At 33.5% G+C, this 13,825-nt stretch overlaps 1 pseudogene; it reads left to right on the forward strand.

The window, feature by feature from the left end:
- Positions 1-5,221: 5,221 nt before the first annotated feature.
- LOC120120244 lies at positions 5,222-8,042 on the forward strand (annotated as a pseudogene).
- Positions 8,043-13,825: the final 5,783 nt, after the last annotated feature.

Raw genomic sequence — 13,825 nt, forward strand, 5'->3', positions numbered from 1 at the left:
TACCTCCCACCGATAGATAGAGCTGCAGTAGGCTTGTGGTTTTGGCATTATATGGCTAAATCGATATATACGAGACGCTGCCTACCTGCATCCGCGTTATAAAAATGTCCATAAACAATTGGTAAGTTTATATACTTTTGGTTTGAAAATGTTTGGTTAAGTACCTAGAATTCATAATTTGCTGTTTGTAGTTTTAGATGTGTAGAAAGTGTTGTTTGAGCAAATGTTTGGTTTCTGCAGGTTAATCTCAGAAGTGAACTGCGTGAAAATGATGTATGGCTGCAAAAGTTGATTCAATAGTTTAATTGATTGTTTTTTGATTGTTTAATTGATTTGTAAAAGTTGATTCAATAGTAGATGATCGGAAATAAGAATTATTGCTTATTTTTTGATTGTTTAATTGATTTGTAAAAGATGATTTGTAAAAGTTGATTTGTGTAATTGATGCGAACATAATTCTTATTTGTGCTTGTTTAATTGATTGAAATGTAATGGTTGATTTTGTTGATTTCAATCTGCATTATGTTGAAGGCAAAAATGACTATCGCAATGCGAAATGAAAATCGCAATGCGAAATGAAAATCGCAACGAGAGATCGCAATGCGAAATGAAAATCGCAATGCGGAAATGAAAATCGCAACGAGAGAATCGCAATGCGTTTATAATTTCGCATTGCGATTCTCTCGTTGCGATTTTCATTTCGCATTGCGATTTTCATTTCGCATTGCGATTCTCTCGTTGTGATTCATTTCGCATTGCGATTTTCATTTCGCGTTGCGATTTTCATTTCGCGTTGCGATTCTCTCGTTGCGATTTTCATTTCGCATTGCGATTCTCTCGTTGCGATTTTCATTTCGCATTGCGATTTTCATTTCGCATTGCGATTCTCTCATTGCGATTTTCATTTCCGCATTGCGATTTTCATGTTGGGATTTTCATTTCGCATTGCGATTCTCTCGTTGCGATTGTAATTTCCGTGTTTGCGATAGTCAAATGCATGCCTAATAGTGATAACAACTGAATAACAAGAGTTGGTTAAGTCAAAATGGTTGGCCTGAGTCATTAATTCAACTGAAAATGTTAAAAGTTCACACATAAAATCCACATAATACAACGTTTGCATTTAAAAATCACCTAAGTTAACAGTCCCAAAAGGTGAAGCCAATTGTGATTGGGATTTTAAAGATGATTGCCTTTTGCTTGACACCATATGAGCTTTGGATTTTGATGAGGATCCATATTTTGGTAGAGGAAAAGATGATTTTGATGGCACTGGTGATCCACATGTCAACCTTGTATGACCACTTTCCTTGCACCGACTACATGTCGATCTCTTCTTCTCTTCACCCTTAGACGGTATACGATCGTGACTTTTTGGTCGGCCAGGTAGCCTTCTGTCCATGGCTGGTGGCAAAACTGTTTGTAAGTCATCTGGTATGTCCCACTCAGAAGGATGTGGAATAGGGTAGACAATCTCGACATAAGTCTGTCGATAAACTTCTGTAGTGTAGCAATCCATAGCGTATGCGCTTGAATCATCTTGGTTTAAATGAAGAGCACTTTTATAACATGGCCACACGGATAACCAGATGTTTGCCATTTCATACACTACACGTCTTTGCATTTAGATCGCTAGCCCATTTAAGTTATTATCCAGTACTTGAAACAAAGTGTTTGAACATGGTTCAACTCTCCATGACGTTGACTTCACAACACGTTTCGTTATCTTTTTTTCAGTCCATGGTGTAACACATGTTCCAATGTTCCTGTAAATTTAAATAAACAATACTTAGTAAATATATAAATATGATAAGTTACGAATTTAAAGAAATAATACCTGCATGGTTTCTTTCTTGTAGTACCACTGTTGAATAGAGGCTCGAAAAACTCCATTAACATAGTAATGGGTAATTTCCGGGAATGACGACTTAGAGCGTTGATTGATTCTGCACTATTAGACGTCATGAAACCATATCTTGCTCCAAGTTGATGTACTCTTGACCATCTTTCAAACCCGACATCTTCTAGTGTTTGAGCACACTGAGGCAAAACACGTCTTAAACAATTTATATGCTTATTGAAATCCACTTCCCGATAAGCTTTTACAGCCTTCCAGTATGTCCATTTGTGCTTTTTTATACCAGCAGACCTTGATTTTAGATTTCTATACAAATGAACACCACAAAGTCCATGAAAAGCATCTGGGAAACACCTTCTAACAGCGTTGTCAATTGAGTTTGCCCTATCGGATATGATTGTCAGATTGCTAATAGGACCTATGCAATCCCTAAGATGCCCCATAAACCATGTCCATGAATCAGAGGTTTCAGATTTGCCAACCCCGTAAGCTATTGGCAATCCCATTGTTAGCATCCATGGCTACTGCTAATAAGTTTACTCCAAGGTATCGACCTTTCAAATGTGCTCCGTCAACTATAATAACTGGGCGCATGCAAGTAATAAACGAACGAATCTACAAAATATATACACAAGAAATATAATCATTTAAATGTGAAATGCATGTAACTAACAAAATGAGTCAACAAAATTATATTGATTTACTAACCGTAGCACCAATGGCGATAAACAGCAACTCAAAGCGTCCATCTCTATCTGTTTTGATATGAGTTACTGACCCAGGATTTTTCAGCTTTAAATTGTGACAATAAGCCGGCAGTTGGGCAAACGATGCTTCTGGCGACCCCCTCAACAATTCCAAGGCATAACATTTGGCTCTCCAAGCTTGAGAATATGATATACTAATCTTGAATCGAGCATTCATGTCAGTCAAATTTCATGTCCCCCGATATACCCTGCCATTCAAAAACATTAACTCAGCCAGAAAACCACCCAACACCTTTTTGTTTGCCTGTCTATGGTGAGGAAAAACTTGGGTTCTTGAACATGTAGTTTATCAATAAAGTCCTAACTTGAACACTTCGCAATCTTTTATTATCTTTGCAATCATACGCCACGCACAGTTTTTGTCAATCATACACCTTGTTTCGAAACGATCTTTGCTTGATTTGTTAACTTTTAGTTGATAGCCATCTTCCACACATTTCGTATACAAAGCTATCTTCAAGTCTTCCTTTGTATCAAAACAATCATCTTTCTTGATACGAATAACTTTTGTGTAACAATCAACTGCTTTCTTTACCAACTCTTCTTCCGGTATCTGAAGTAATTCTGGCATATTCCAGTTATACGCCCGTGGCATTTTCTTTTCTTCGGGGACTTTTTCTTCTTCTTTTTCTTCTTCAGATTATGAATTACAGAATGGATGTTCAACATGTTCATTCACAGTCGTAACTTCCTCCTCATTATCATCAACAATACATTCTTCGACAACGGCTGTTTCATCATCAAAATTCGGGTATTGACCAATATCAAATCATTACACGCAGGGTCTGTTTCTTCTTCTGAAACATCATCAAAATCCGTGTATTGACCAATATCAAAGTCCGGATATTGACCAAGACCAAATTTCGAATACTGACTAGTACTCACAATTTTTCTGTTGGCTCATCATCGTCTAACTGGTCAATACGAAAACCGGAATTTGGTGCTGAAAGTTGATTGAGATTTGGATTAGAGAAAGGTTGTGGGTTTTGAGAAAAACTTAGTTGATTACTACCCGCTACTGACCCAACAATACTACTTCTAGGTTCAACAACATACAATGTAACATCATCTTGTGAAACACTAATGTAAGCAATGAATCGTTCAACATCTTCATTGTCGGTTAACAAATAAACTTTACCATTTCTCTGATAAGATAGCCTAAATCCACTTAGGGGCTCTAAATTCAATTTATTTGAAACACGTAGCATTAGAGTTTCATAAGTTAACTTTTGTAAAGACATTTTAGTTGAAGATTCATGGGTAAAGGCATATATTGTAAAACACCATGAACATTATCCCATGACCCTCCAAAACACAAATCTATCCAAACATGATCAACATTAGATGATTTCATGGTTGTAAATTAATTTACTAAACAGACGAGCTGCGAAACTAAAACCTGTTGCCGGATTGGGAAGGATGTCGTTGGATATAGGAACGGATGTCGCCGGAGAGAGTGATAGATGGAGATGGAATGAGTTGCGATTTAGGGATTTAGTTTATGATTTCAGTGTTATATACCCAAAATTTCAGTGTTGTGATTTACAAATTCTCGTTGCGATTTACGGATTATCGTTGCGATTTACAGATTCTCGTTGCGATTTACGGATTATCGTTGCGATTTACGGATACGCGTTGCGATATACGGATACGCATTGCGATTTACCCATACGCGTTGCGATTTACGGATACACGTTGCGATTTACGGATACGCGTTGCGATTTATGTGTTCGCGTTGCGATTTTCATATTCGCGTTGCGATTTTGGAAAATCGCAATGCGAATTTGTACTATCGCATTGCGATTTTCAAGAATCGCGTTGCGATTTTGGAAACTGATTTGCGATTCTGGGGATCGCGTTGCGATTTTTATTTCGCGTTGCGATTTTGTTGGTCATTTTGGCAAATCCAAAAAAAGTTGGTTAAAATCGTATATTATAACTTTTTTTTGGTCACTGAGGCGATTTTCTCTAATTTTTAATGCCCTCTATGTTGTACAACTCTCGAACAACTTCTGTCAAATATTGTAGTAGTAATTATTAATCTTATATTTGAAGCAGTAGCACTACAACAAAATGGATTTTTGCGGTGTTTTTTAAACAAACGCCACTAAATACTGTAGTTTAGTGGCCTTTTTGTACAAATGCTGCTAAATAATGTAGTTTAGTGGTATTTTTGTACAAACGCCGCTAAATACTTGTACTTTAGTAGCGTTTTTATATAAACGCCGCTAAATACTATACATTAGTGTCGTTTTTATATAAATACCGCTAAATACTAGTACTTTAGTGACATTTTTTACAAACGCCGCTAAATACTCATACTTTAGTGGCGTTTTTATATAAACGCCGCTAAAAATTATACTTTAGTGGTGTTTTTATATAAATGCCGCTAAATCCTGTACTTTAGTCTTTACTTTTGCCTCATAAATCCAATGTTTCATATTTGATCATCCTCCCTCAACGCAATCATCACATTCTCCATAAAAAAAAAACTCCCCCCAAATCTCACATCTTATCATTTTCAAAACCTACCACTTTCTTTTTAGTCTTTACTCTTACCGACTTTGCCTTTTGCCTCTCTCTCTATCTCTTGACAATGGTCGCCGCTACTACTTCTTCTTCCCGCTATGAAAGTGTCTATATGGCAAAACTCGTCGAGCAAGCCGAACGCTACGAGGAAATGGTCGAGTTCATGGAGAAAGTCACTACTTCCGCTGACAATGAGGAGCTCACCGTCGAGGAACGAAACCTCCTCTTCGTCGCCTATAAGAACGTTATCGACGCTCGTCATGCTTTTTGGCGCATCATCTCCTCCATCGAGCAAAAAGATGAGAGTTGTGGTAACGATGATCACGTCACTACGATCCGTGATTATTAGGACAAGATCGAGACCGAGTTTACTTCCATCCGTAACAAGATCTTGAAGCTCCTTGATATCAGGCTTATCCCATCGGCTTCTTCTGGAGCTTACTTATAGTGGTATAGTTTGAATTAGATGGTTTGCTTTGCCTTCTTATCAATTTCCCTTCTTTAGCTTTTGCATTGATTAATGGGAAATGAAATTTTAAAATGGACCATTTGGGTATTTAATTTGACCCATTGAGCATTAGGGTTTAGTTTCTACAGCTGAAAAATAATGGTTTAGAGCCTGGATGTTTATATCTTTCTATTTCTCAGATACCTTTTCTTGCATAGAGTTGAAATAATATATCACTGGTTGAAATGCTTATTAATGCTTATAATACTTGGATTAAGATTTGCAATTTGATTATTGATCCTCATTCTTTTACTTTTAGCAGCAAATTCGTACCCTAGTCACGTCACTAACTTTTACTTCAATCGAGATCAAGACGATTAATTCTCTTGATTCTTGGAATGGAGGTGTTCTAGTGATGGTTTATGGTTCTGTTAAAATCAAGGATTTCAGCGGGAAAAGGAAATTTGTGTAACCTTTTTCCTCGCCCCTCAAGATAAGGGTTACTTTATTCTTAGTGATATCTTACAGTTTATTGATGATGAAATGACTTCAAAACCTCCAGCCTCCTTATTACAAGAAAACAAGCATGATCCTCAACTAAATCTTTCAAGTGCTGCTACAGAGCCACCATGTACTGTATGCAAGATTTCTTTATCAATTTATTCTAAATTTTTTATTTCAAGCTATATCATTTTTTGGACTTAATATCCACTTGTGAAAATGTAGATGACTATGTTCTAACTAGTTTAATGTTTCTCAATTAGATCTTTGCAGTTTCTTATGACCTTAATTTGTCTGCTTATAAAGAAAACAATGTATTGTATTCTTTCTTTTTTGGTAGTATTTTCCACATTTAAGTATTAAATTAAAATAACAATTCTTTGAGAAACAATTCTTCATTCTGCTGGTTCATGTTATGTACTTTTTTTACGGTAGAGATTTCACTTTGTTTTATTTTTGGTTTGGCCTAACATGTTGGATTTAACAATTTCTGACTAAGTTTTAGAGGAAGAAGCTACGGAGTATGTCAACTCCGTTCATATAGATGATGATCCAGCTGAAATTATGGTAGAGGAAACTCTTGCTACCCATCACAGTGTGGTTAGCACTGTGCAAGAAACCCCAACTATGCCTTTGAAGGAGCCTGTTGGGGAGGCTCCAAGAAAAACATATGTCTCAATTGTAAGTACTTCCTTGTAGCTTATTATATAAGTACTATGTTTTTATGTGAGCCTCTATATTTATGACTCGCTTATTGAGGGTGTCACACTCGTTGCCTATTCTTGACACGTTGAAATTGCTATCATTTTATCTATATGTGTATTACTTTCTTTATCCTTAATGTAACCAAAATATCCTTGGAATTCTACTCGAATGTGTGCATACACATCATCTTATGTTACCAGAACATTCCCATGCATGTGAGAATAACCTGTTCAAATATGAAAAATTTATAAATTAAGTAAATAGAGCCATACATGTGAGTATATGACTGAAAGAAAGAAATTATGTATTATCTCTCATTTCCTTCGAACTAAATTCTTTTCTATATAAGACCACATGATAATGGTTTTTTTAATTTTTTGAAATTTAAATATTTGTGATTGATTAACCTTATTTCGTGTTAAAAATGTAGTTGTGTGTTCCAAAGGAGCAATCCATTTCATCTTATAATAAGACTCCCCAGAGTACTTCAGATTGATATTCCAGAGCCTGCTAGTCAACAACCACATCATGTTTGGGCAGATGTGCCTGAATCAACATCAGAGAAAGCTGTGGAGGAAGGCTTGGTTTCTGAAGAAGGTTAGTCTAGCTCTATCTACATTGGCATGTTTTGTTTATATTAGGACTTACAGTGGTATAGTTTGAATTAGATGGTTTGCTTTGCCTTCTTATCAATTTCCCTTCTTTAGCTTTTGCATTGATCAATGGGAAATGGAATTTTAAAATGGACCATATGGGTATTTAATTTGACCCATTGAGCATTAGGGTTTTGTTTCTACAGCTGAAAAATAATGGTTTAGAGCCTGGATGTTTATATCATTCCGTTTCTCAAATACCTTTTCTTGCTTAGAGCTGAGACAATATTCACTGGTTGAAATGCTTATAATACTTGGATTAAGATTTGCAATCTGATTATTGATCCTCATTCTTTTAGGTTTTACTGATGAATAGAAATATGTCTATGTGAGAAATTTCCCTCTACTGTTACTTCTACTGAAATTGAGCAGGAGTTCAAGAATTTCGGAAGAATCAACATGATGGTGTGTTTATCCGAAACCGATAGGTAATTTGTTTTTCTTCTCTTCTGATTATCTTTCTTATATAACATCAAATAAACTAAATTTGTATTAGTTGCATGCAGGATGTTGTTGGTTTTTGTTATGCTTTTGTGGAGTTTGAAGACATTTCTGCTATTCAAAATGCAATCAAGGTATGAATTTTCATTGTTGTTTGTGCTTTCACCCCGGCGAATATGTTACACCCCTAACCCATACCCGACCCGGATACGAATATGAGGTGTCACATTGACTTTTTAAAACATGTACATTCATAAAAACTCTATGAAATTTAAACTTTTATTAACACAAAATCCATATATACATAATTAAGTTCAAAACATTACAAAATTGATCAGAGCATGTGTACTTTACGACTCTATTTACATGTCAACACATTTATTACATGAATAAACATATTGTGCAAAGTACTTCTGATATGATCTTCACGCGGAGATATGCTGCTCTACTGCTCCTAAGGTTGATCTTCTTGTTTTCCTGTACCTACGTGTAAAACACTTACACGCTAAGTCATAGACTTAGTGAGACATAAACATATAATAAAGAATTTCTATAAATATGAATATACAATCTACCATCTAAATGCAATTTTGTTTGTCATATCATAAATTAGTCATACAATATATAAATCAATGATAATACCATATCAAGATACAATCATGTACATACTCTTTATGTCCTTTATGAGCTCATGTACACTAGATAACTCAAGGTATACGAGTACTATGAGGTTGTGCACACATATACTATCACCATAGCTTATATAAAATCCACTAAGTGGCATATGAAATCTGTCACGAAGGACCTATCCATATATTCCGGAGAACATAGGTAACTGTCCATATGTCCCGAAGGACATAGGTAACCCTCGACTCTTGGCATGCCAACTATACATCTAGCTCTCATTTCACATAACATGGGTATTCTCTTTCATATCATTTTCTATATTCATATACATATATGGTTCACTTTAACATATCATATCTCATAAGGTTCCATATCGTTGGAATTACTTCACTTTTCATGTTATCATACAAGCAAATAATCTTATATGTACACTTAATGTAATTTGCATATTAATGCCATATACTCATATCATATCACATACCTTATTTGCACATATATAGACTTTAATCAAATATCATATAACATATCATATAAACATATATAACTCATAAATGCATATCACCTAACATTAATGCAAGCAAAGCATATTATCATAGTACAAATCATAATCATACTTTCACTCTTGCTATCATATATTCAAAATATTGGGAACAGACTTATCACAAGTCTATTTCCAGGTAGAAATACATATATTCTAATAGTATGTACTCACCTTAGCCTTGCTTGAATTGAATCGATTCTAATTCTTCGATTGCTCTAGAACAAAGTTACGTTCAATATCTACATAATTATACATTGATACATATCAGTATTCCAAATAGCATATTATACTCTTTTATTTCTTGAACTAAAGGAAAAGTATATTTTCATTTTCCCTTTGAAAATGTATCTATACCCACTATAGGGTATTGGTAACACCCTAGCTAAGGTATCGATACACTGCCTATGTATCGGTACCCATATTACATTCGATAATTTTTCGTTTCAAGGGGGTATCGATACCATCCTTAAGGTATCGGTACCCTTTGAATATTTTCCTGGATTTTACTCTTGAGGTATCGGTACCTGTTGAATGGGTACCGATACCCATTACCTAGAAATTAGATTCCAAGCACGAAAATTACTTCATTTCAGCTCAAATACTTCATATTTCATTCCTTCACACTTGACTCACCTACTCATACAAAAACTCATTAATACCCATTTCCTATATCTTAAACCTTAAAATCCTATCTTCCATATGTAATTCAAGAATTACACCAACTTTACAACATGTGGCAATTCCAATTCTAACACTTCATATCTCTTAATTCAACCTTTGACAAGTTAAATTTAGCTTCCAATTTAACTTATCAACTCATCATCATGATTTCACTTAAAAACTCCTTAACTTTAATCTATCCTAAATTCTTCATTCTTTGTTTTTAAGATGACTTAAGCTTTCTTTAAGCTTAAGTATCATCTAATGAACATAACCAACTCAAAAATTCAACAAGAAATTAACCATATGGAAAACTCACCTTTGTTTGACCCTTCACGTATGAAGAAGAAATGAGAAGAAGAAAACTCTGGAAGCTTTTTCCCTTCCTTCTTCATCTCCCACGTGTAATTTATAACCCCACTCAATTAATTATCTTACTATCAAATGACCATTTTGCCCTTCTATATTTCCTTCTTTAATTTTTAATCCTATACAAAATTTACAATATAAGTCCCTAAACTATTCAATTTATCTAATTTGACCAATAAATGCTGAAATATTTTAATTTAGTCACTAACCCGGTATTGAGGATGTTACAATGTTGGACTGCAGCTAGTAGCTTAGTTATTTTCTATTTCATTTTAGAATTTTAAAAGATCAACGTTTTCTCATTTTCCTTTCTAAGCTCATATCTAAATTATTTTCATTGTATGTTTGAACTACTTGTTCAGCTTGTGTTTGTCTGTAACATTGAGTTTTTTGTAAAAGGAGCTTTGATATGTCTTTTAACATTGTACCATTTTGATTTCATTCTAGTTTTTTTTCATGCTTATCTATTCTATTGGATCAAATTCTAGTTTTTACTATAGGTAAGAAGGTTATTATCTGTTTCAAGTGAAGCACTGAAGCGCGCAATGAGTCTTCTTGGTGAACCGGAGCTAGGGGATGTATTTGGTGAAATGGATGAAGAGCTTCTCCATATACAATAATCACGGAGGAAAAACTTAATGATGTTTCATCAAACAAGGAAAACTATTTTTTTACTTCGTTTCCCCACGAAGGAGCAATGAAGACTAAATTCTAGTGAACAATATTTTTTTTAATTAAAAGTGAAAGAACCTAGACTAAATTCTAGAGAACAATGTCAAACTACATTACATTTAATTTTAATGTTTATAAAATTTAATTTATTTTATTGTTAAGTATTTTTCTGCATAACTTGTGTTGTTAATTAGATAAAGTTACATGATATTAAATTTAGGTGATGTAGAGCAGAAATGAAATATGCAAAATCAATTAATCATAGCTAAAGAAATGTAATTAATGGCGTTTTTATAAAAAAACGCCGCTATAGATCTGACCATTTGCGGCGTTTGTTCCAAAAACACTGCTATAAATCTGACCTTTTGCGACGTTTGTTCCAAAAACGCCGCTATAGATCTCAATCTTTTGCGGTGTTTGTTCCAAAAACGCCGCTATAGATTTGACATTTTGTGATATTTGTTCCAAAAACGTCGATATATATATGACCTTTTACGGTGTTTGTTCCAAAAATGGCTTTATAGATCTCGATGTTTTGCGGCGTTTGTTCCAAAACGCCGCTATAAATCTTGACCAATTGCAGCGTTTTTTGTTCTCAAACGCCGCTAACTTCAGTGGCACTGGTATGGCTGGCGCTTCATGCGATGTTTTTCCTATCACCGTAAATGCTTTTAGCTGCGCTAAAAAATGCCGTTATAGGGCTAAAAAAATACCGCTAAAACTCTGTTTTGTTGTAGTGTAGGAACAACATAAAACAATTATTAATCTTTTAAAACGGAGCCGATAAGATTGAAGGGTGATTATATTCTCCTCGCACGAAATATTTTACGTTACGAAATGAACTTTTAAAATTTTGAGAAAGTATATTTATAAAATTTCAAAGAGACAAAAAATATTACCAATAGAAAATATACAATTTATATGATAATTTAATTTTTTTTGAGAAACAATTACTCTCACCCACTTTTTCTTAGTTTATCCATGAATTTATGAACGATGAATAATCAAATTTAATTAAGAACTGATTTAAAGTTAAAAGAAAACAAACCATGGTGATAACACTAACCTCATATAATAATGTATTACTTATAATTAATAATAAATTAATAAGTATACATTTAAATTAAATCGCATACGACTCCTCTATTGCGAGTTAAGTCAATTTTTGAGTTCAATATCATTCGTCGTAAAGTTTAAATTTGATCAAAAAACCTGTAAATCCTTTGCGGGTTAAGTTGGCTGGAAAATAGCTCATCGTTGTTGAGTTAAACTAAATTGCAGACTCCTCCTTCATTGTGAGTTTTGATTTTGGATGTTCTTCGAGTCCAATATTCTTCGTCATAAAGTTGAAATTTGACTCAAAAACCTTCAAACCCTCTTCGGGTTAGCTAGCTAGAAAATAACTCATCGTTGTTGAATTAAGCTAAATTGTAGATAACTCATCCATTGCGAGTTAAGTCGATTTCGGATGTTCTTCGATTTCATTGTCCTTTGTTGTGAAGTTTAAATTTGACCCAAAAAATTATAAACCCTATGCGGGTTAAGTTGGCTGAAAAATATCTCCTCGTTGTTGAGTTAAGCTAAATTGCATACGACTCTTCCATTGTAAATTAAGCAGAATTTAATTAAAAATAATTAATAAAATAACTGAAGATTCATAATAAACTAAAATTCACGTATTGGACGCGTATCCAACTTTCTGCTCTCCTTGTCTTCGCTAAATAAGCAAATCTTGAGTTCTCGATGTCTGATTGAGGCGTTTCAAAATGCGTCGGAAAACTAACTGAAAGTTGGTTCTATTTCAAGAAGACACCATGCCTTGAAAACGTTCGAATCCTGCTTGAAAATTTGTTACAAGTCGATTGATATTTCATACTTCAAATTCAGCTTCATAAAAATATTTAGGCATTAAAAAAAGTAGAGTGAACGAAAATCAGACATTACAAGCATATATATATATTTCTTGTTTTCTTAATCATAATTAAATTAAATGAGAGTCATCTCAGTTCAATGTATAGAATTTTATAGACTTCATAAAAAATAAAAAAATATACTTGTAAATTATCGTTCAAGTGAAATGCAGCTGAACATCAACCTTCAATATTATAGATTTTAAAATGTTTCAATAAGAATTAATCCGTTTTCACAACTATTGTTTCATTTTATTACATAACTTTATTGATTATATAGTATACCACATGGATTATTTAATTCATTCATAATAAATAAATGAGCCACCACCCTGACACCCGCCTGACAGCGAATTTTCATAACATAAATATTTATACATATTATAGATTTTAGCGCATGAAATTAACCAACATATTCTCTTGTGACGTTGCTATCTTCATTCCAAGTGTATATGTCAATAATGAACCCACATTTATTTCTTCGACTCCTGTTCAGTATCAATAATAGGCCATCTGAGTCGCCGCATTAAACACAAAATATGGGCTTCTTCGGTTATTTTATTCTTTTGAAATTACAATTTTTATTATTAGATTGATTATAGAGTAATTTTTGTTTAGAATTTTTTCAATTAATTGATAATAAAAACATACGTCCTATGAATCCATCATATGACCTCAATGATTAAGGAGAATGTTGTTCTCTAGAGGTATTGAGTTTGAGTAACTACATTTGTAGGGGGTGTATGCATTGTTAATGATTAAAAAAGATTATAAACATATACTACCTTATAATCACCCTAGAATATTAGGAAAAAAAATACACACATCTTATAGATGTAATTGTTTAAGTCCAAAATATTCTTTTCAAATGAAGTTGAATTTTAAAATATGTTTTTTAAAGTAATATTATATCACTTTTTTTAATTAGTTTAGGGTGATAATAAGGTAGTATCTTTTTGGAAGCTCTTAATCTTTTGATAATAAATTTTTAAATCTATTTAATCACTGAGAGCACTTTGTAATCAATAGTATATTATACTTAATAATATAATAAGTAATCTTACATTATATTACGACGGTTTTACTGCATGAAAACTTATAAATCATAAATTAACCCTTCATTGAGGTATTTACAAAGTATCTA

This window comes from Hibiscus syriacus, unplaced genomic scaffold (genome assembly GCF_006381635.1).
Source record: "Hibiscus syriacus cultivar Baekdansim isolate YM2019G1 unplaced genomic scaffold, ASM638163v2 tig00001120_pilon, whole genome shotgun sequence".
Lineage (NCBI taxonomy): Eukaryota > Viridiplantae > Streptophyta > Magnoliopsida > Malvales > Malvaceae > Hibiscus > Hibiscus syriacus.